The sequence below is a fragment of the Coregonus lavaretus genome, assembly GCF_964263955.1.
Source record: "Coregonus lavaretus genome assembly, chromosome: 12".
Classification (NCBI taxonomy): domain Eukaryota; kingdom Metazoa; phylum Chordata; class Actinopteri; order Salmoniformes; family Salmonidae; genus Coregonus; species Coregonus lavaretus.
This window is the reverse complement of record NC_139999.1, coordinates 19,429,992-19,450,714: the sequence shown is the minus strand read 5'-3', so window position 1 is coordinate 19,450,714 and position 20,723 is coordinate 19,429,992. Positions and strand designations below refer to the sequence as shown.

The 20,723-nt window shown below is 42.3% G+C and overlaps 1 protein-coding gene across 1 annotated transcript in view; it reads left to right on the top strand.

The window, feature by feature from the left end:
- Positions 1–470: 470 nt before the first annotated feature.
- The window catches only part of LOC311138078 (nuclear receptor coactivator 3-like), a 38,415-nt gene continuing 18,162 nt past the window's right edge, over positions 471–20,723 (top strand). Inside the window, exons 1-2 of the mRNA XM_084172735.1 lie at positions 471–538; positions 4,371–4,444. The gene's annotated coding sequence lies outside the window, so the exon portion shown is untranslated. The remainder of the gene's footprint in view (positions 539–4,370; positions 4,445–20,723) is intronic.

Below are 20,723 nucleotides of genomic sequence, written 5' to 3'. Positions count from 1 at the left end.
TGGTTTGAGTGTAACAGACAATGTTGAAAAATGTTCATCATACGATCTCAGAAAAATATGTAGACTTATGTTACAATTGCAGACCTAAACATTTTACTTGTCAATATCAGCATTTGAGGCATCAGAATTATGGTTATAAACATTTAGAAAAATAATTAAATACAAGGGATTCCTTATAGGGACTGTAACTTTTTTGCTAATGTAGAATAGCACGTCGCAACGTCCACGCTCACATATTGCTCCATGAGCTACTTTGTTGAGCTATAAATACATGCATTTTGATGTATTTGCCCGTCTCATCTATATACTTATTTCTAGTCTACGTGTAGTCCATGTTTAGAAAGACCCATACGTCTTAACGCTGAAAGAGGAGGAAGACAACTACCCTACCCAGAAGCCCTATCGCTATGTTGCAAGCTGGCTCCTTGCGCTTTGGGAGTGTTTCCCATTTAAACAAACACAGTGGTGAAGATGGCGGAGAATTAATAGGGGCAAGAAAGAAACTGGTGCAGCCTACTCAATGAATGCATTGAAGCGGGTGAGTTTTTCTGCTAGTAGCCAGTGTTTTCTTTGGAGCTTTTCTTAATGTTTTGTTGATAACACTGATAGGGTTTTAAAACATGTGGCACATTTTCCAGTTGATCTGATGTAGCCTAACGCGTTTATTGGAATAGGCAGAGGTTTCACCCGTAGCCTACAACCAACCTACCTTGTAGTTCTGAGCTTGTTCGTTTATTTTGGAATTGTTGGCTGCATGAAGAGTGCTCTCTCCCTTATGAAGTAAATCCATATTTGTGTCTTGGCTGTTTTAAATGTTTGTGCATTCCTTTATGCTCATCTTTGTTACAAAGTTTATCCGAAGGACAAATTGATACATTGAACGTTCAGAAACTATTCCATTCCATCTCGACTGTGCGTGAACTCTTCTATTTGTGTAGGCGAGAGACCTGTTTGGTATTGCAACGATTCTATTATAGTCAAAGTTCATCTTCAAAATATAACTAGTTTGCCCAAATATTTAGGCTGCATTTTGATCCTCTTTCAATTCTGAAAAAATAAATAAATCAATATTTTGATAACAGGCCTACAGCTGAATCTACTATCGCCAACTATCCTAGAATCCGAGGTTCAGTGTAGTTCTTATGGCATCAATGGTTACAATGAATGACCGTTTTCATCAATCTGCTAATTCGTAATGATTATGTAACAGTTGACGCATGGAAATGAATATTGGCAACATTGTATCAACCTCAACTTGACGTAGTATAATAGCCAGCTACGCTTGCAATGCAGCTAGTGTTTGAATTACAATGAACTTATTTTGGACAAAATAGAGACGTGGTAGTATCCCGGGCCATTGAGAGAATCCGCACATTTGCTGTTATTTATGGTTCACCCATGCTAGGTTAAGTAGCTATCTGTGATCGTGACGGTCGAGATAATGACCCACCACTACGCCGTACAACGGAAAGGGTAGGATTGGATACTTACGTCAGGCCACCCTCTCGTGGGATACATGTAACATTGGTACAGAATAGGCTACTTATGACACCATATGTCTCAAGTTCACATACATTTTAATTTACTGCAGGGCATGGTGAGAATCATGTTGGTGTTAATTCACGTGTGTGAGAGAGATCATATTTAAGCGACTCTGGAGTGCACACTCCTCACCAAGTTTTTGGTTTGAAAAATGGCAACAAAACGAACTACTGATCAGAGTTTGTATGCTGAGCATTTGCTTTCTGAGGCAGTAAGGGAGCATTCTTCGACAGCTTGCACATGTATTCTCGACAGACAATGGAGAGTGAGTCATTTCGCTTGAATTTAAAGGTTCAGGTCTAGGTGTGCAGTATTTGCTCGGGGGCAAACCACGTGAATCACAAGCAACCTTGCTGATACTCACACGCACACATGTACAGGAGGAGGAGGACCAACCCATCCTGACTTGCAAGATTCTCAATGCTCTGTCTGGCTTCAGATATTTTTGTGGCAAATGAATTGCATTTTCCCTAGAATAACTATTCAATCACATTAAAGTTTTGGGTGTTGTTATTGAAGATGGGGTTGTGTTAGCCATTTCTATTTGTCTGTTTTCTAAGCAGGGCCAGGAGTTTTTCCCAGATTGTGACCCAGTCAAGAAAAGCTTGAGACCCTAGTCATAACAAATCCTCTCTCCTCCACACTACTACCCACCATACATGTGACATGTAAGTCTGGTGAAAAGTATGTGGACACACCTACAAATTAGTGGATTCAGCTATTTCAGCCACACCCATTGCTGACAGGTGTATAAAATCGAGCGCACAGCCATGCAATCTCCATAGACAAACATTGGCAGTAGAATGGCCCGTACTGAAGAGTTCAGTAACTTTCAACGTGGCACCGTCGTAGGATGGCACCTTTCCAACAAGTCAGTATATCAAATTTCTGCCCTGCTAGAGCTGCCCCGGTCAACTGTAAGTGCTGTTATTGTGAAGTGGCAACGTCTAGGAGCAACAACGGCTCAGCTGCAAAGTGGTTGGCCACACAAGCTGACAGAATGGGGCCCGCCGAGTGCTGAAGCGCGTAAAAATCGTCTGTGGAAGCAATGTCAGCGCTGTTCATCGGGAGCTTCATGAAATGGGTTTCCATGGCTGAGCAGCCACACACAAGCCTAAGATCACCATGCGCAATGCCAAGCGTCGGCTGGAGTGGTGTAAAGCTCGCCGTCATTGGACTCTGGAGCAGTGGAAACGCGTTCTCTGGAGTGATGAATCACGCAGCATTTGGCAGTCCGACAGACGAATCTGGGTTTGGCGGATGCCAGGAGAACGCTACCTGCCCTAATGCATAGTGCCAACTGTAAAGTCTGGTGGAGGAGGAATAATGGTCTGGGGCTGTTTTTCATGGTTCGGGCCCCTTAGTTCCAGTGAAGGGAGATCTTAATGCTACAGCATACAATGACGTTCTAGATAACTCTGTGCTTCCAACTTTGTGGCAAGTTTGGGAATGCCCTTTCCTGTTTCAGCATGACAATGCCCCCGTGCACAAAGCGAGGTCCATACAGAAATGGTTTATCGAGATCGTTGTGGAAGAACTTGACTGACCTGCACAGAGCCCTGACCTCAACCCCATCAAACACCTTTGGGATGAATTGGAACACCGACTGCGAGCCAGGCCTAATTGCCTAACATCAGTGCTCGATCTCAATAATGCTCCAGTGGCTAAATGGAAGCAAGTCCCTGCAGCAATGTTCCAACATCTAGTGGAAAGCCTTCACATAAGAGTGGATGGAGGCTGTTATAGCAGCAAAGGGGGTACCAACTCCATATTAATGCCCATGATTTTGGAATAGATGTTCGACGAGCAGGTGTTCACATACTTTTGGCCATGTAGTGTATCAGGTGAATGTGTATGGTGTCTGAGCTGTGGACTTGGAGTAAGAATAAGGCCACTGAGCTAGCCTGACTAACGGTTTGTCTTCATGGTCTCCTCATCTTGGGATTAGGCCTATTTATCATGAATCCTTTTTAATGCACACCTACATAGTCTCCCTCTTTTCTAGCAGTGTATATGTTTGTAGGAAGGGAACAGTGGCCACTGTGGGAAACTACACAATGAACTGCTGCTGCTACTCAGATTCTTTGCAAATGGAGCCCCGCCTTTTTCTCTTTATCTCTCCCTTTCTTTCTCTCATACACAGGGTGTCAGGCTGCGTTAACAATGAATCAATCTTCTGGGAGATTCTTTGACTGCAGATGGGGTGAAGAAGTGACTTGGATGCATTGCTTTTGCTCTTTGTCTGTTTTGCTACTGTGTTCTGAATAACTCATTCACTTATCGCTTCATCTCATGGGAGAAGGAACATCTCTCTATGTGGTGTCAGAGCTTCGTAGCAGATGAACCAATCCATTGATTTCCATGGCATATTGAGTGGATATTGTTACTGTGTTTGTGCGTTGGCATTTGTCAGCAGTAAGACTTTAGGGTTTGACTTTGAAAATGCGTACTTGGCCTAATATTTAACTGTCATTGTTTTCTCTCCCTCAGACAACTGTCATTGTCACCACTGAAAGTATTCACTTATTTAAATTCAGTGAGTGGGTATTTTGACTTAAAGCAGAAAGAATGTGTGGGGAAATAAGCAAATGCCTCATCACCTTTTGTGTGGTGGAGAGGCACTTTTTGATAACTGCCCCCACTCTGTCTGTGTCAAGCTGCATTTATGCTCCATTGATGTTTAAATAGATTGCATTCTTTTAGAGTGTTGTCAGGGTTGCGTGTGTGTGACTAAGGGGGAATGTTAGATAAAAAGGTATTGGGTGGCTTTTGGTGGACAACAAGTAAATGGAGGTTGTGTGTGTGTGTGTGTGTGTGTGTGTGTGTAGAATTCATCTTGTTAGTGGGGAGAGCAGAGCAGTGGCTGTGGGAGGGTTCTTGGAGACACACACTGAGCTGAAAGGTAAGCCTGATTGTTTCCCTAATTGAAATTTGATTCCTTGGCCTTTTGTACCTTTTCTGTGGGTGGTAATGAGGAGCTGGGTTTGAAATGAAAGCATAAATGGTCCTTATTACCTTGTTATAGGTAGGCCTTTCCCTTGAGGAGTTTTAAGTTGAATGATTTCAGAGTGCAATTTCCTTGTTTGGTTTTAATCATACTTGTGCTACACAAAGTTTACACATTTACATTTTAGTCATTTAGTAGACCCTCTTATCCAGATACTTACAGTAAAGTGCATTCATCTTTAGGTAACTAGGTACGACAACCACATCTCAGTCATAGTAAGTAAAACTGTTAGGTTTTACAGCATTGAACATTTGAGTTAGGGTTTGTCGTTGGAGAGAGCGCTTTAAAGTAGCATCCAATTGTATAAAGTTACATTTCCATGAAGACAGTCCCACATGACAAGCTCAAGGTCATTCATGTGGTGACCGTAAACTGTCTGCATGTCAGCATGCACGTGACACACCTGAGGGGAATCAAAGCTCCACGCTTCAAAAACAGGTTAGTTGGTTGATTCAACAAAAGCGAAACTCTTCTCCCTCCCCTGAAAGGAAAGAGCCCAAGATAGAACTGGAGTGGAGACTTCAGTTCCTGCTGATTAAATATTTAGGACTAAATTCTCAGAGTGCGTTTAAAGACCGGATGAGTAAGAACTGTAGAGCAACTAAAACAGCAGAGTTTTCCCCTTCAATGGAAGACACCAAGCCCTGGTCTCAAGCACTTCATGCCGATTGCAGTGTGGCCCTGCTAGGATCACTTCGTATTCATTCATTCCCCCATTCCCCTCTCGTTCAACTCTGAGGTAATACCCAAATGCAGGGGTAATTCTGCCATATGTGAGCCTGAGCCATGCACACTTATGAAAGCCAAACGTGCAGCCTGAAGTAATCATTGCACCCAATTCCAATTTATAACCAGCAAGGCGTTGGAACAGTTAGTACTCTGTAGTCACTGCTGGTTGGACAATGGAGGGAATGGCTTATTAGGAGGGAGAGGGGGGGGGGGTTGGTGCGCGCACAGCTCTCTTTTCCACCAGTCTTTACTTTCTCTCCCTTGGCTGAAGAATGCTCATTAAACTGGTTCACCTGAACAAGCCAATGGGAGGGTAGCTCCCTGCCCTGGTTTTGTTACCATTGTAAAATGTTAGCGAGACTATTTGTGTTTTGTTTAGGGCCCCCTTTTTATAAAGTTTGAAAAAAAAGAGGAAGTGAAAAAGTTTGGTTTGTGAGATAAATGTTACCAGATGCTTTCTCCGTCAGGCAGGCAGCGAGGAGAGAGCGTGTCAGTTCTCGATGAACTTCTCAACTGCTACACGGCCACCTTGCTTTCATTCTGCCCGCCTGCCCCCCCCTACCCTTTACCCACCCACCCCTTCCTGCCCCACGTTTGCCCTGCCTCCGCCCCGCCACAGCTCGGTGGAGAGTTAAGTCTTCCACCCTGAAGTGAGAGGCCTCTGCTATTCTGTGTCGATCAGCGAGCAGACTGCAGATTTACTACACTGTCAACACCAAAGCATGACACTACATTTATTGTAATCTTTACATTTTTCTGCAACTAAATAGTCTTAATTGAATTGAGGTTGGGGTGTGGTGGTGGGGGGTCTGTTGTGGAATAGATTAATATTCTCTTTCCTGTCACTTATGCCCGTTTGTTACCATGACGTTGCACTTGTTTATATGGTTCGTCGTTAAGGCAACACCCAATCCAAGGGTTGCGTTCCGATACCTGCCAATCCCTGTTTTAATAGCAGGGCAGCAATGCTGTCATTTTCACCACAGACTTAGCAATGGGGTGAAACACACAGGAGCAAACCCATTTTGATTCTGAATATGGTGTTTTGAGTCTTGGCTCTGCATTCATGCACCTCAACTGATGGGCTGTACCAAGAGTTAGGACTCTACCACTGCTTTGATAGGTCCCTGTGGTCAGAAGAGGTTAATGATGTGCCGATGGGGACCCAATTGCAGAGGAATAAGCTCCTGTTTGGTCAGTCTTGCCTTTTTTTTCTCATTCCCATATTGTTACTAGCCTGGCAAATGAAGCTCGTCTTTCCTTATGTGTAAAAGAGGCAGCCAACATTGTGAGGCTCCACCCTTATGCTTTATATTACCCAATGAAATGCCAGTAACATGTAGACACCCTCTGACCTCAACCCAGGTCAAAGGTTATCTTTTAAAGTACAAGCCAAAACAAATGTCCTTTACCACTTCACTTGTCTAAATGGGTGGTGAAAGCTGAATGTTTCTCTGCTGGCTTTTGTAGAACATTTGTTCATCATGTCATAGTTGAATAGGCTTTTACACAGATATTCAGTGGAGAAGATTTAGTCCAGTGTTTGGGTCGTTCTGTGCTAGAACAGAGAACCACCATGGTAGAATGTAGATGTTATACTTATTTTTCCAGATATAATTTGATGGAAATTGAGCAAAGCCTGGTGCCATTTGAGTCAAAGACAACCACATTTGGGTTGTCAGAGAGGAGATGACTGCTCCGCTGGGTGGGTTTACGAGTTGATTTTTGATTCTGAGATGGATTCTGAGTATTCTTCTACCCAACGTAGGGCCACTCTCCCTCCCTCCTTTAAAAAGCTTGGTCCTTCTGACCCCTGTATCCACCCTGTCCTCATAAGTCATTTAAACACACTTTTAATAGTGTTAACCTGAATCTGGGCTGCATGTGGTGTGGTGGGCCCAGTACTGGACAGAAGGAGGGGAGCGAGAGGGTGAGACCGGCTTGAGTATAAATTGTGTTGGCCTAATTGGATTTGCGAATTGCGTTCACGTTGACAACTGTTATGCAGGACTTTGATTCAGGACTTTGGTGTTTATCCAATACAAGAAATTGAGTGAAATCATTAAATGTCTGACCCAGAATTGCAAATGAAAGATTGACACCATTACTCAGCTCCAATTACAATTATTGAGATGGCTTGACAAAAATGGTCCTTAATTATTATTATTTTTTAAATGTTAGGAGCGTTTTTATTCTTTAACCTCCACTTGTGTGTAGAATGGAGAGAAATTGATTGACCTAATTTGATGCATTTGATCAAGTTGACCACTTGCAGCTATACTGTTGGTATCTGATGAAGACCAATCATCCTCTATTTGAATTCTACTGCGGTGTGTGTGTGCTTCTTTCTCTCTGCATAGTCAGAAATGCGATCTGGCCGAGTAAAAAAAGAGGAGAGTAGTGGGGAGGGGTAGTGGTGAAACTGGCGTCAGACCTTTTCAGTGTAATTCTTTGCAGGGGTCATAGTTCAGCTGCTGCAGTGTGCGGCTGAGGAAAGGTGAAATTAAAACTACGCTAAACTTTTGACCCCTCAGGAGCTATGCAGGAACGCCCAGCTCTGGTGTGGAGCAGAGACCGCTCTCTTCCTGTGTTTACTCCACGGATCCATGAGGAGAGGAGGGAGGGAGGAGCGAGTGAGGGGGAAATCGGCAGAGCTGCCTGCGCTGTGGTCTGAAATGAATGTTGACTTTTCAGCTGAGCAACACCGTGAACCTAACACACTGCTCCTGCCTGGTTGGTGGTGGTATAACGTTAGCACGCCTCTCTCTGTAGACATTTTTTTTTTTTTTTTGTCATTTAGCAGATGTTCTTATCCAGAGCGACTTAAAGTTAGTGAGTGCATTTTTTATTTTTTCACCAGATGCTTCCCCCCCCCCACAACCCTGGCATTGCAAGCGCCATGCTCTACCAACTGAGCTACACCAACTGAGCTATGTCTCTTCCCCTGCACTGCAGCACCAATAATTCCTCAATTCACTCTTCAATGTTAACGTGCACACACTCACACCTCTTCAGACAAACATGCAGAGAAGACACACCTGCACTGTGAGTGCTATATAGTGGGGTTGTATTTCGTTGAATATCCCTTATCCGTTGCACCTCTCTGAATAAGCCCATGGAGCCCATTGGAGGTTAATACACCCATATCCCTTTTTCTATTTTTTTTTCTTTCTGTTTTTTCTTCATTTTTTAAAATATTTTTTTATTATTATTTTTTTGGGGGGGGAATGGATCAGCTTAATATTGCAGATAGATTGTATCTTCTATCAATGTAATTGTCTGCATCACTTCCAATCCCCCATGTTTAAAAAAAATATATATATACTCCCCTTTATTACTTATCCCCTTTTCTTACTGTATGCAGTAAACAAAGAAGTACAGGTGTGGTTGTTTTATTGTCTAGAATCTCTGCCCCCCTCCTTCCCCTTCCTTTCAGTCCTTGCCTCCCCCTCTTTTGCTCTCCTCCATTCTCTCACTCTGTCAGTATGAAGAATGTGAAAGGCTTGTTTTATTCTAATGTGAGCTGTTTCCCCATGAGGCTGGGGCTGTTTGAACTCTACTGTAAACTAATGAAGGGGGGAAAAATCTATACAGGTACATATCAGGATATTATTTTTGACAATATATTGCAATGTTATTTTTGTGTTCGTAAGCTGTATCTGCACCAAAACGCCAATATTTTTCCTTCCTATCTTGCACTCATCTTTTTAAATTGTGAGCCAATTTGTTTTCAGCACTGATCAAAACTTGTTTTCTCATGGCTCTCTCTTGTCCCTCTGCAGCAGACATATGGTGAGCAATATGTTTGGAAAATAGCGGTATCGAACCGCAATACATACAGTGAGGGGAAAAAAGTATTTGATTCCCTGCTGATTTTGTACGTTTGCCCACTGACAAAGAAATGATCAGTCTATAATTTTAATGGTAGGTTTATTTGAACAGTGAGAGACAGAATAACAACAACAAAATCCAGAAAAACGCATGTCAAAAATGTTATAAATTGATTTGCATTTTAATGAGGGAAATAAGTATTTGACCCCCTCTCAATCAGAAAGATTTCTGGCTCCCAGGTGTCTTTTATACAGGTAACGAGCTGAGATTAGGAGCACACTCTTAAAGAGAGTGCTCCTAATCTCAGCTTGTTACCTGTATAAAAGACACCTGTCCACAGAAGCAATCAATCAATCAGATTCCAAACTCTCCACCATGGCCAAGACCAAAGAGCTCTCCAAGGATGTCAGGGACAAGATTGTAGACCTACACAAGGCTGGAATGGACTACAAGACCATCGCCAAGCAGCTTGGTGAGAAGGTGATAACAGTTGGTGCGATTATTCGCAAATGGAAGAATTACAAAAGAACTGTCAATCTCCCTCGGCCTGGGGCTCCATGCAAGATCTCACCTTGTGGAGTTGCAATGATCATGAGAACGGTGAGGAATCAGCCCAGAACTACACAGGAGGATCTTGTCAATGATCTCAAGGCAGCTGGAACCATAGTCACCAAGAAAACAATTGGTAACACACTACGCCGTGAAGGACTGAAATACTGCAGCGCCCGCAAGGTCCCCCTGCTCAAGAAAGCACATATACAGGCCAGTCTGAAGTTTGCCAATGAACATCTGAATGATTCAGAGGAGAACTGGGTGAAAGTGTTGTGGTCAGATGAGACCAAAATGGAGCTCTTTGGCATCAACTCAACTCGCCGTGTTTGGAGGAGGAGGAATGCTGCCTATGACCCCAAGAACACCATCCCCACCGTCAAACATGGAGGTGGAAACATTATGCTTTGGGGGTGTTTTTCTTCAAAGGGGACAGGACAACTTCACCGCATCAAAGGGACGATGGACGGCGCCATGTACCATCAAATCTTGGGTGAGAACCTCCTTCCCTCAGCCAGGGCATTGAAAATGGGTCGTGGATGGGTATTCCAGCATGACAATGACCCAAAACACACGGCCAAGACAACAAAGGAGTGGCTCAAGAAGAAGCACATTAAGGTCCTGGAGTGGCCTAGCCAGTCTCCAGACCTTAATCCCATAAACAATCTGTGGTGGGAGCTGAAGGATGAGTTGCCAAACGTCAGGCTCGAAACCTTAATGACTTGGAGAAGATCTGCAAAGAGGAGTGGGACAAAATCCCTCCTGAGATGTGTGCAAATCTGGTGGCCAACTACAAGAAATGTCTGAACTCTGATTGCCAACAAGGGTTTTGCCACCAAGTACTAAGTCATGTTTTGCAGAGGGGTCATACTTATTTCCCTCCATTCAAATGCAAATCAATTGATAACATTTTTGACATGCGTTTTTCTGGATTATTTTGTTGTTATTCTGTCTCTCACTGTTCAAATAAACCTACCACTAAAATTATAGACTGATCATGTTTTGTCAGTGGGCAAACGTACAAAATCAGCAGGAGATCAAATACTTTTTTCCCTCACTGTATAGAATCGTGAGAATCGCAAGACCTATCGTATCGGCATTAGGGTATTGTGATATCGTATCGTGAGGTCCCTGGCAAATCCCAGCCCTACTGTAAACCTTAGCTCCTGCTGTCTCCTGTCTGGGGGAGGCGCTGGCATTTCACTTGAGGAGATAATGGAGCATTTTTGGATGCCTCATTGAGAGGATATTAAAACGTGATTTATTTTTGTCTGGCACGGTCTGCTATAGCTGCTTTCTTCCTCCCCACAATCTCCTCCTCCCATCTCACCCATCTGGTTGTGGAAATGGGGAGGAGTGTGGCTAACAACAGCGCTATGAGGCTGGTTTTGATGATCTGAATGAAAAGAAACATATAGAACAAAAACATAAACGCAACAATTTCAAAGATTTTATTTTAAATCAGTTAGGCCCTAATCTATGGATTTCACATGACTGTTGGTCACAGATACATTTTCAGCTTTAAGGAATAGGGCTGTCAGCCAGTGATTGTCAAGCAAATGACTTAAATCGGTAATTGACCGTCAATTGAAAAACACATTTAGCATCTCCTGGTATCCACTCGTAGCCTACAAGCCACTGATGCAGACCTTTTGGAACATCTACTTTTTTAAAAAGTATAATAAATCCATGTAATATAGCCTACACCATCACAATAAATCCATTATTTATTTTAGAACAGAATAGCATACTCTGAGTTGTCCTTATGGTAGGCCCTGATCTGGCTATGCCATATGGCTTTGGGCTACACTAGCTCATTTAGCAGAAAGACTATCTTAGAATTCAATGGCATCATTTTATATTATCTTATAGTATGAAGAATACAATTGAACGTACAGTAGCTGAATAAAATAGAAAGGATATTTTCTCCAAACGATTTGAGGGAGTACGTACATGCGCCTATTTTGTGTTGCCTTTTGTGGCCGTTGTGCCTGTAGGCTCTGATAGCTCAATTCTTATTAGCCAATGCCCGGCACATAATCGGACACATCGGGGACGCAACTGCGCGCGTCCTTATCCAATTCCGAGGCGCATATTGAAGATATTGGAAGAACTGTCCACATTTTATTTTTTGTCAGCCAACAAGATGAGTAAGCCTAACGAACAGCAAAAGCACTAGCCTATGTCAATCTACTATCTCCGATAGTACAAAAGTTGACCTATACTGTGCAAGAACGAAATATTCCAAACATAGTCTGGGACAGTGCAATAGATCCCAAATTATTACAGCCACTAGCCTCAAACTTTTTTAAGTAATGAGGCTGACGCAACAGATCAGAACGTTTTAGCTTAAAATGTTGATAAACTATTAGGCTATTTCTTCACATTATAAGCGCAGCAATGCGCATACGGCAGTAGGCTATAAGCGCAAATGTTCCAAAATGCAATCAATTAGCAGGAAAACACTATTCTCAAAAGTGACCACAGATGCTTTTATTATAAAGGTGCATTTATATGGTAAATTCTTCCCCAAACTTGAAACTCACACACTGCATATGTATGCCAGTTAGGCTCTACACATGTTGTAAAGCGGATGAATGTGCTTAACTTCTAAAATTATTTGGCCACTTTAGTTCTGATACAAACCTATGGGCTAGGCTACATGTAGCCTATGGGCTAGGCTACATGAGGTGTGCGACTGATTTTAAAAAGTCGCATAAAAAAGGCATGCGCTGTTTCTTGCCTTACAACACATGCTGGGCATCATTCACAAGTGGTATGCTAATATCAGACTATTCTTGATTTTAATCTTGTCTTTACATATACTAAATAATATGTGTAAAATTTGTTTTGATTTAGAATGGACCATTATCATGCACCTGTCTCAACGGGGGCAGGGGAAAAAAATACATGAAATCTATGCACTTAAATCCTTGTGACATGGGGCCGTGCGTTATCATTCTGAAACATGAGGCGATAGCGGTGGGTGAATGGCACGACAATGGGCCTCAGGATCTCGTCACGTTATCTCTGTGCATTCAAATTGGCTTCAATAAAATGCAATTGTGTTCGTTGTCCGTAGCTTATGCCCATTAGGCTTGGGCAGTATACCACATACCGGGGTATTTGTAAAAAGCCACGGGATGGTTTTTCAATACCTTTGAAACTATTTATTTGAAGTTGTTTTTTATAAATTTGAATAGTGTTGTCACGATACCAGGCCAAGTATCACGATACCGATTAGTATCAGTGGCCTAGCATCCTGTTCACCCTGTCCCCAGGACGCTTGTTCTTGTTTTCTAAACGTTCTCCAAAAACCTGTCACTGAAATTCATATTTATACTCAATACAACACATTGAATTTAGCTTCACACTGTTCAGAGTATAAGCGAATACTGCATAGAATGGCTGATTTGCTCATATTTGCAAAGGCCTCCCTGTGAAGCAAATTGTATTTGTCACATACACGTGTTTAGCAGATGTTATTGTGGGTGTAGCGAAATGCTTGTGCTTCTAGCTCTGACAGTGCAGTAATATCTAACAAGTAATATCTCACAATTTCACAACATATACCCAATACACACAAATCGAAGTAAGGAATGGAATTAAGAATATATACATATATGGACAAGCAATGACAGCGGCATGGACTAAGGGTAGAAACTGTCTCCCTCCCTCTCAAACACACACACCTCTCTCTCCCACAAACACATTGCTCCCAACTTTTAAAACGTTATGCACCAAACAATTTTTAAGGAGCACCAGAAAGAAATAGATTTTTTCATGTAGTTAAGACTTCCATTATGCCTGTATGAATCCTACCATTTGAATCACTTCTCATGAGTAGCAGACCATTTTCCTTTCTTGCTGGGCCAATCAGATTTGCCTAAACCTATTGTCAAGTTACCAGGTTGTTAGCTAGCTAGGTAACATGACTGAACAACGTTGTTTGTTGTCAAATCAATAACTAGTGACCCGGGATTAGTTTAAAACTGCCCTCGACATGGTTTGTGGAATTATATAAAATGCGCGTGAATCCCGATAGAAAAAAAAAAGGCATCTCTGTTAATATGGATAATTTTTTTTACCGTTTAGGCTGTTGTCTTTACTGTAACGCTGCATGCCTGTAGCATGCCTTCAGGCTCCATTTTCCCTCTCTGACACTGAGGCTGCATGACCGTGAACTTGCAAAATCTACTCAGACTGGTCTGTGCACTTGGTTATAACAGGCGATGAATTTATACAATGCATCAACATTGCTCTCTTTGCGCGCTGCTCAAATGTAATAAATGTACACATCTAACAACAGAAGACTCGTCTGGGTCTGCATCCCCGGTCGCCATCACGGCTAAATTATATATTTTTTGACCGAGGAATAGACACACATGAACAGCGTGCGGAGTGAAGCAGGTGAGTGAGGGCTAATATGGGATGCTTCTGGCTGATTACAGCTGCCACACGTGATATGCGCATGAAAGTGAAGTGGATATTATTGGACCTGCCCATACAAGAGACTAGTGTCTGTTGCTTAAATTCAACTGAATTTATAATCAAAACAGACTTTATGAACATTTTATAACAGGCGCCAGCATATTCTTTAGATCGGTAGTATCATATGAAACTGTACTATGGTATTATTCAATGTTGGTATCGTATGTATCATGACGTTTTTGTACCGTGATATTACCGTGGTACCGGTATACCGTGCAACACTACAATTTAATATTTGTAGCTACTTTCTAAGTAAATACCTGCAGTCAACTTGTGCAATACGTTAAGAGATAAAGAACATTGCATTCTTCGTTTCACCTGTCATATATTATTATGAAGCTCATGGTAGTTCCTAGTCACGTTTGTTTACAAGCACACAACGACCAGAGCCTTCTGAGTCACTCACTGTTGTGCAGCATGCTCCAGGTGATCTAATTACAGTATGGAATTCACAACTGAATGTTTGCCAGCTAGATATCTTAACTATTAAGTTAACTGTCTAAAATGTGGTAAATCCTCTGCAGTTGTGCATTTGGTTTGCTTAATAGCTAGTTATCTTCTTCTAAATTCAAGCATTCCCTTGGTAACAGCAAATAATCCTCTCCTGGATCAAGAGATCAATGAGTAGCATTTTTTTAGTTTCTTGTATACTTGTATAGTTTAGGTCAGAAACTGTACAAAATGTTAAATGTGCTCATTAGCATTTATACTGAACACATGTATAAACACAACATGCAACAATTTCAACGATTTTAGAGTTACAGTTCATATAAGGAAATCAGTCAATTGAAATACATTCATTAGGTCTTAATCTATGGATTTCATCTATGGACTGGGCAGGGGCGCAACCATGGGTGGGCCTGGGCGGGCATAGACCCACCACTTGGGAGCCAGGCCCAGCCAATCAGAATGAGTTTTTCCCCACAAAAGGGTTTTATTACAAACAGAAATACTCCTCAGTTTCATCAGGTGTTGGGGTGGCTAGTCTCAGATGATCCCACAGGTGAAGAAGCCGGGATGTGGAGGTCCTGGGCTGGCGTGGTTACACGTGGTCTGTGGTTGTGAGGCCGTTTGGATGTACTGGCAAATTCTCTATTACGATGTTGGGGGCGGCTTATGGTAGAGAAATGAACATAAAATGATCTGGCAACAGCTCTGGTGGACATTCCTGCAGTCAGCATGCCAATTGCATGCTCCCTCAACTTGAAACATCTGTGGCCTTGTGTTGTGTGACAAAACTGCACATTTTAGAGTGGCCTTTTTATTGTCCCCAGCACAGGGTGCACCTGTGTAATGATCATGCTGTTGAATCAGCTTCTTGATATGCCACACCTGTCCGGTGGATGGATTATCTTGGCAAAGGAGAAATGTTCACTAACAGGGGATGCATACAAATTTGTGCACATCATTTGAGAGAAACGAGCTTTGTGCGTATGGAAAAGTTATGGGATCTTTTATTTCAGCTCATGAAACATGGGATCAACACTTTACATGTTGCGTTTATATATGTGTGTGTATGACAGCTCTTGGGATGGACAGAGGAGGAGGAGGAGGAGGAGGAGAGAGCAGCCAGATCCAACTCCAGACTGTCCTGCCCTGAAGTGCAGACAAGGAGAACAGTTAGTGTTTTCCCCCCACACTTTTCTTGCGTCAGGGCTTGGCCGGAATTCGGAGCTGCCAGTGTGCTTCATAATGGATAATAGAGGCTTTCTTCGTTTTACAGCTTAACTTTTTAGAAGTCTGCACATGTACACACATGCTTGGCATATGTCTGCCTCGCTGCACTTGAGTCCCATTGTGCATCGTATTTCTTTGACTTTATCTCATAAGTCACAGTTTTCTGGCTCACTCTGTTTTCATGAGAATTGTATGCTTTTTCACAAATGGATGAAACTGTTATTAGGATTCTGTAGTGCACTCTGGCACATTTACAGTGCCTTCAGAAAGTATTCACACCCATTGACTTTTTCCACATTTTGTTGTAATACAACCTGAATTAAAAATTTATTAAATGTAGATTGTATTTTTTTTTGGGGGGGGGGGGGGTCACTGGCATACACACACACACAACCCCATAATGTCAAAGTGGAATTCTGTTTTTAGACCATTTTTAAGAATTAAAAACGAAAAGCTGAAATGTCTTCATTCAACAAGTATTCAACCCCTTTCAAGTTCAAGAGTAAAAATTTGCTTAACGAGTTGCATGGACTCACACTGTGTGCATTACTAGTGTTTAACATGATTTTTAATGACTACCTCATCTCTGTACCCCACACATGCATACAATTATCTGTAAGGTCCCTCAGTCGAGCAGTGAATTTCAAACACAGATTCAACGACAAAGACCAGGGAGGTTTTCCAATGCCTTGCAAAGAAGGGGACCTATTGGTAAATGGGTACAAATCTAAAAATGCAGACAATGAATATCCCTTTGAGAATGGTGAAGTTATTAATTACACTTTGGATAGTGTATCAATACACCCAGTCACTACAAAGATACAGTCGTTCCTAACGCAGTTGCTGGAGAGGAAGGAAACCGCTCAGGGATTTCACCATGCGGCCAATGGTGACTTTAAAACAGTTACAGAGTTTAATGGCTGTGATAGGAGAACTGAGGATGGATCAACAGCATTGTATTTACTCCACAATACTAACCTAAATGACAGAGTGAAAAGAAGGTGGCCTGTACAGAATAAAAATATTCCAAAACATGCATCCTGTTTGCAATAAGGGACTTAATTAAAACTGCAAAAAATGTGGCAAAGAAATGAACTTTGTCCTGAATACAAAGCATTATGTTTGGGGCAAACACAACACATCACTGAGTACCACTCTTCATATTTTCAAGCATGGTGGTGGCTGCATCATGTTATGGGAATGCTTGTCATTGGCAAGGACTAGGGAGTTTTTTTTAGGGTAAATAGAAACACAATAGAGCTAAGCACAGGCAAAATCCTTGATGAAAACCTCTTTGTCTGCTTTCCAACACACTGGGAGACAAATTCACCTTTCAGCAGGACAATAACCTAAAACACAAGGCCAAATATACACAGGAGTTGCTTACTAAGACGACATTGAATGTTCCTGAGTGGCTTAGTTACAGTTTGGACTTAAATTGGCTTGAAAATCTATGGCAAGACTTGAAAATGGCTGTCTAGCAATAATCAACAACCAACTTGACAGAGCTTGAAGAATTTTTAAAAGAATAATGTGCAAATCTTGTAGAATCCAGGTGTGCAAAATTTAGACTTACCCAGGAAGACTCACAGATGTAATTGCTGCCAAAGGAGATTCTAACATGAATTGTCTCGGGTGGGAATACATATGTAATTGAGACTTCTGTATTTCATTTTCAATACATTTGCTAAAATGTCTAAAAACATGTTTTCACTTTGTTATTGTGTGTAGATGGGTGAGATTTGTAAAAATATTTAATCCATGTTGAATACAGGCTGTAACACAACTAAATGTGGAATAAGTCAAGGAGATGAATACTTTCTGAGGGCACTGTACATGGATGTGAAAACAAAACAGAAATGATTTGTTGATGTGCACAACTCTGTCAAGTTGAATTGTATAAAATGGATGACACTGGGTTGACATGGGAGAAAAGCTCCAGTAGTGGGAGCAGCAGCTATTGTAATGTACTCGTCATCCCAAAGTGTGAGACAGCTCTAAGCGTGCTGCTGGTGTGGAGCTGGTCTTTGAAGAAAAACAGGAAGTAATTCAGTCCTCTTGTTTCCTTTTGCACTTGTTGTCCTAAAATCCAGTAGACGCCTTTTTGTTTCTTTTAAGACTGTGTGTGTGGAAGAGAAAGGGAGAGTGTGTCTAGTAGAAGGTGGGTGAGGGGGGTATCTATAAATGGTTAAAGAAAGGCTCCAAATGTTTCTGCCACTGCTTTCAGTGACAAGACAGATCACACTCTTAGGATGGTATCATCAGTGGGTGATAGCTTGTCGGCTTACTATGTTGTGGTTATGTATATGTTTGCGTGTGGTTGTGAGTGTGAAAAGCTGTGGTATGGTCAGTCCGTAGTGTGTGTGCGTGATCTTTGTTTTGGGTGGGACATGTTTGTTATTTAGCCTGCGTCTCACAGATCTCAGATTACAGCCTTTATTTCAGGCTCTGCTGGAATGTCCTCGGCTCCTCGCTATTCTGGTCCTGAATGAAGGACACTGCAGCTCTAGAGCTCAGCCCAACGCTCTTCCTCCTCCCCTTACTCTACCTCCTTTTCCTTCCTCTTTCTTTTTTAAATTTTTTAAATTTAACTAGGCAAGTCAGTTAAGAACAAATTGTTATTTACAATGACGGCCTACCCCGGCCAAACCTGGACGACGCTGGGCCAGTTTTGCGCCGCCCTATGGGACTCCCAATCACGGCCGGATTGTGATACAGCCTGGAATCGAACCAGGGTCTGTAGTGACGCCTCTAGCACTGAGATGCAGTGCCTTAGACCGCTGAGCCACTCGGGGGCCCCTTGTACTGCATATTCAGCTGCCTTCTCCTCTGTCTAATTATTCAGCTGTACCTTTTATCTCAGTTGCTGTGGGAGACCTATTGGATTTGATCTGTGTGGAAGATCCCATAGGCACACACAGGTGGTGCCACGCTAGCAGTGCCTACTTTCTCATGTGTGTCGGCAGGAAGTTGACCTATGAATAATGCAGGTGACCTCTGCAAGGGGTTAGGGGATGATGTCGAAATTAAGTGGCTAGGTTACCAAGAAAACGGACAGGGAATAGCTTACTGTTGCTTGGTACTGAGGGTTTTAAAGGTGCAGATGGAGCGGGAAAGGGACAGATACACAGAATATGTAAATGTGGTGGATGGGTGGCCACATCCAGGAAGTGATGACGCAGGGGATGGTGAGAGAGGATGCAAACAGGATGCTATCTTCTGTGGTTTCTTTTTAGAATTAATGTTCCCATGAAGTTCTACCAAATATTACACTTTTTAAGAGGAAGTAGAGGAGTGTGGGTTCTGTTCTAACCTGTATCAGCCAGCCAATGGGATTGCTCCTTACTGTAGTGCTTAGAAGGCAGGACATACTCCACATTAAAACATCTCCAATAAAAGCACCAAGTTGGTGAACAAACTCAAAGTACCCAAATGAAACTTGCGGTTCGTGTTACGTTACAAATGTCAGGAGCCACATTGTGCTTGGTTAAGTTTGTTCACCAATTCTCACCTTTTTTTATCTTACTGTCATGTCTGTCAGACTCAGACTGGTAGCATCCATTGACCCTTTACTGCTCAGTAGCCTGTTTATTTTCTTGGTCAGAGTACCTGATATGCTTTAGACCTGCCAGTGGACAGTGTGTGTGAACTGGTCTCTTCTCTCTCTCATAACAGGCTGTGCTGAAACATGTGAGGTCATAGACTTGGGATTGGACACAATCAGGTGAAGGTGTGTAAACACGTGTACTAGAGTCCATGTCATTTACACTGCACCTCATTCTCCACATCTTCATTCATTCATCTAGTTCAACCAACTTTGTAGGCCTATGCTGTTTTATAAAACAATTAACTGCTTTCGATTCCTATCATTTTAAAACCTGCCCCGTACCTGGAACAAACATCTCCCAATCTCTGGGCAAGTTTCACATTGTCAGAAGTGGCTGATTCAGGATAATTTACATAATGCCAGACTTGTTGTGACTCATTCGTGGTGGGCTGCTGTTCAGACGGCTCTCGGAAATAGAAAGGGTATATCTAGCTGGCGTACATTAGTTTCCTTCCTTTTCAGAGTATCGGCCTATTGTATGTATGTCTGTTTGGGTGACTCACTGCAAGGTTTCAAAGTCAACAAACGTTAAGTTGAAATAAAAGCTAACAACAATTGGAATGACACACAGTGTACAAAACATTAGCAACACCTGCTCTTTCCATGACATATCGTTCACCTGGATTCACCTGGTCAGTCTATGATGTCTTATTGATGTCACTTGTTAAATCCACTTCAATCAGTCTAGATGAAGGGGAGGAGACGGGTTAAAGAAGGACTTTTAAGCCGTGAGACAATTGGGACATGGATTGTGTATGTGTGCCATTGAGGGTGAATGGGCAAGACAAAATATTGAAGTGCCTTTTGAACGGGGTATGGTAGTAGGTACCAGGCGCACTGGTATGAATGTGTCAAGAACTGCAGAGCTGCTGGGTTTTTCACACAACAGTTTCCTGTGTGTATCAAGAATGGTCCACCACCCAAAGGACATCCAGCCAACATGACACAACTGTGGGAAGCATTGGAGTCAACATGGGCCAGCATCCCTGTGGAACACTTTCGACACCTTGTAAAGTCCATGCCCCAACGCATTGAGGCTGTTCTGAGGGCAAAAGGGGGTGCAACTCAATATTAGGAATGTGTTCCTAATGTTTTGTGCACTGTGTATGTATGCAAATATACACTGTTTGATGCCACGGGGCAGCATGGTTGTCAAAATATTGAGGAAATCTGTTTAAATGCTTTACCAGCACCACATTATGATAGGCAGATATTGTGCAACGGAAATAGTTATACAAGGAAATTAAACATTTCACTGCAGTCTCCTATATAACCACTTTCTTCCTTCTT